Source organism: Parasteatoda tepidariorum, chromosome 6 (assembly GCF_043381705.1).
Source record: "Parasteatoda tepidariorum isolate YZ-2023 chromosome 6, CAS_Ptep_4.0, whole genome shotgun sequence".
Classification (NCBI taxonomy): domain Eukaryota; kingdom Metazoa; phylum Arthropoda; class Arachnida; order Araneae; family Theridiidae; genus Parasteatoda; species Parasteatoda tepidariorum.
Window position 1 is genome coordinate 87,181,990 of NC_092209.1, and position 4,018 is coordinate 87,186,007.

The following is a 4,018-nucleotide window of genomic DNA, read 5'->3' on the forward strand; positions in this document are numbered from 1 at the left end:
ACTAGTCTTTTTACTAGTTTTATTTTAAAAAAATTAATTTAATTTAAAAATTTAATTAAAAAAACTAGTAGATTTATTTAGTTTTTTTAAATTAAATTTTATTGTATTTCATTTTTAGACGTTAAAAATAAATGCAATGAAATAAATTACGTAGTGAAAGTCTACAGTTTTTGACGGCTTTTTGCTGGCGCCCTTATTAATCAAGAAATATCAAAAAATCTTCTGAAACTTTTAAAATAAAATTTATAAATTTTAATAAAATTTTAATAAGTACTCACACAGCTTTCTTCATCCACTTAAACATGACTGATTCAAATTAAGGATTAAAATTCTTTTCAATATGAAAATCTTTTGAGATTATTCAAGTTTTAAATTTCAAAGAAATTTATCGAACACAGAGTTTAGTTGTTTATTGCTTCCTTAACATGACGTCATTACATAGAAATTAGTAGAAAGCTGCTAAAAAATACTGATGTCTACCCGTTAAAAATATTATTTTGAACATTATTTTAATATTGAATTGAGTACCTTTATGATTTTTCGTTTTCAAATATGTGAAAAATGTGTGGATGCAAAAGCATTATGGTTGTCTAATTGTCAAGGTTTAGTTCCATATGCAAGTTCCATAAGAAATGAGAAATATTTTCTTATTTCAAAATTAAAAATTATATTTATTTAAACTATGCAACTTAGTCAATAGAAGTTTAATGATATTTTTAAATAATAATAAGCTGCATTTTTTATCGCTGAATCCATCAAAATCTGTAATCTACCAAAATTCGCAGTTTTTCGTAGAGCAAAGACTCTTGAATCGTTAAATGTTTTGATTTCGTAGTTAAAGTTTTGAACTTACGGATTTTTGGAAATATTTTATTTTCCCTTACGTAAGTTTGATATTTACACCAGTTACACCAACCTTAAATTATCTGGTTCCATGAAAATTTTCACAAATTGATATTTTTGTATTTATTTTTATGATTTGGTACTTTCAACTCCAAAAGAAGTAATGTGATTATGCCAAACCGTGAAATTTAAATCAGATTTAATTGCATACCAGTAAGCGACTTCACGTGCCGAGCCTGCGTTTTTTCTGATTCGACGAATATCACGATTTTCCCAATGACGTTACTTTTTATTTAAATGTAAAAATCTCCCCAAATTGCCTTCTAAAGTCTTTAAATTATTTGTGCATTCAAAATTCCAAATAAATCTTTACTCCAAAATGGCAAGTTTAATTTAAAACTATAGCTTTGGTTCAAGCGTTTTTTGCTCAAGATATGGCATTTTTATTTTTCACGGTAAAGGAACTTAAAAAAAAGTAGGAAATAGTCTTCTTTTTTTCTTCTTTTTATTCATAGATCATTCGTAATTCTTAATTCAGAATAAAATCATGGATTTACGTTTCACATATATTTTCTCGCAGAGAAATTTTATTAGCCAAATAATTTTAAAAGATCATGTGCAACAAGTGCACTAAGCGTGAAAAGGGACTGTAAGCTGCAAAATGCTTCTTTACTAACTTGTAATTAGCTCCAAAAAAAGAAAGATTTTTGAAAGATCCTTCGCTTTTATGATTTTCAAAAAATACCAAAGACTAAAAGGGTTTGTATACTATAAAAAAACGGCTACTACACAATATTTGGTGCCTGTGGATTTCAGATTAAAAAAAATATTGAATGAGCATATTAGAATAATGATGTTTCTATTGCATAAAAATCTAAAGAAACCTTAACCAATTCTATGCTTTTATTCGATGCTGAGACTGAGACATGATCATTCTTGTTTATACTCTTTTTTTTTCTCAACAAAAAATTTAGTTCTTGTTAGTAATTATAGATGTTATTGTAAATGGCAGAAATGGGTGGTTGTTGACTTTCACCGCAGAATATTGACAATCACATAGACGCTTTGGTAAATGTCCGAATTAGGTCTAGTTAAGTGCCACTGCCCGGTATACATTTACCCGGTACACCGAACGCTGATTTTTCTCCTAATCTATCTTCAGCAGGTAATAAAATATCGAATAAATATAATAATATCAAGGAATAAAATAATATCAAATCGTATATAACGAATATTTCGGACATTCACCAAAGTGACTATGTGATTATTGACATTCACCGGTGAAAGTCATTGACATTCACCGGTTCATACTTTTGAGGCTTTACTATTATGAGAAATTTCCAATCGCAACATATTTTCTTTCTATCTTAAATCTAATAATAACTTCAAATAATATTTTTTATTTATGTACTTAAAGAAAATGAATTTGATGAAGACATCATGATTTAAGGATGCCGGGAAAAAATACTATGTTAGGTGAAGCGATGTATTTTATTTATGTGAAGAAAAAAAATTCACGCTAAATATTTACTAAAATGTTTGTAAAAACCTTTTAAAACTAAAAATAACTTAAGCTGGTCCTTACTAAGAAATATTTTCTTGCTTCCTATTAATTGTAAACATGAAAGAAGTTATATTTGATACGGAACTATAAAAGAAGTTATAGGCTTAATAAAAGTGATTTGATTAAAACGGTGATTAGAAATTTGAAAAGTATTCGGAAAAGGAAATGTACTGCTTTTTTTCTACACAATTTAATTTTTCGATGTTAACAAATAATTCGTATGGAGTAATTCATTCGTAAATTTCAAAAGGATAATATTTCTTTTATTAGAGTTTGCAAAGCATTGTTCATTTTTTAAAAAGAATTTGCCATAATGTTGCAATGAATTTCTTCACAAACTTTTATCTATATCCCAAGTTTTTGTGATAGAAAATTTTAATACAGCTACACTAGTACCAGAATGGGCAATACAATTACGTGCAGACATTATATTTTGAGTTGCATTATTTATATGAAATAGATGCGTCTCATATTGCATTTTTACAAGAATATTCTTTATATGAAGTAAGCATTTTTGGTCCAAAGATTGTTTGAAATCTACTCATAATATATGATTAATTTACTGTTAACGAGAATTGTTTATGAAATAGGACTGTATTTTGCGTTAGTATTTAATATGACGCATTTTAACTTCAAAAACCAATTTTAAAGTAAAAAAATATATTATAATCGTTATTACCTTAATTATCACTGAAAAATCTAAATAAATATTATAAAACTCACAGTTTTTTCAGAAACTTCATCATCTTGTTTTGTTTTTTCAAGAATCAGTATTATTATACCAACATATACAAGATCAAATTATTAATTCAATAATTTTAGAACAAGATGACGTCATTGTGCTAACATTATTACAGAATGGCATTGAAAATAAAAATTAACTTATAGCTCAGATAGACTTGAAAACATATTATTAATATTCGGAAACAAGCTTTTTTCTTTTATAACTTTTATCCTATCTATCGAAAAAATAAGTGAAGCCATCTAAAATTTAGCAAGGAAAAATATTTAAGATTCTAAATTTTTCCTCAATTTATCTTAGTTGATACCTATTTTCTATTAATACAGAGAGTACCTACATCTAAAATGTGTAATTAGGGTATTTAAAAATGTACAAACATGTTTTTTTATATTCATTAGATTAGATAAGAATTTTTGTGTACATCAATGTCATTATATCTATCAATGTAAAATTTTATAATGCACGCAAGGTCACTATTTTACATGAAAAAGCTCAGAGCTATTTTGCAAATTATACTTTCATCGAAAAAGTGATGGACTTAATTATGTTTACTATTATATCATAAGTTTAGCCGACCTGGTGGCCGAGTGGTTAGCGTGCATGACTGCGGAGCCGCTGGTCGCGGGTTCGAATCCTGCTCGGGGAATGGATGTTTCTTTCTCTCTGTGTTCTATGTCCTTTCTCCTTTGTGTGTGATTGTGTGAATGTGACCCGCCCTATAAACGGGTTTGTGGTTGTGTGACGTGGGCGACGCTGCTCCACCGCCGTGACTTCGCCACATGTGCCCACTGGGTAACGAGAAGAGAGTAGCAGTTCTGGCATTTATGTGACCAATGGGACAACCCCCAAGTGCTCGCCATTAAAAAAAA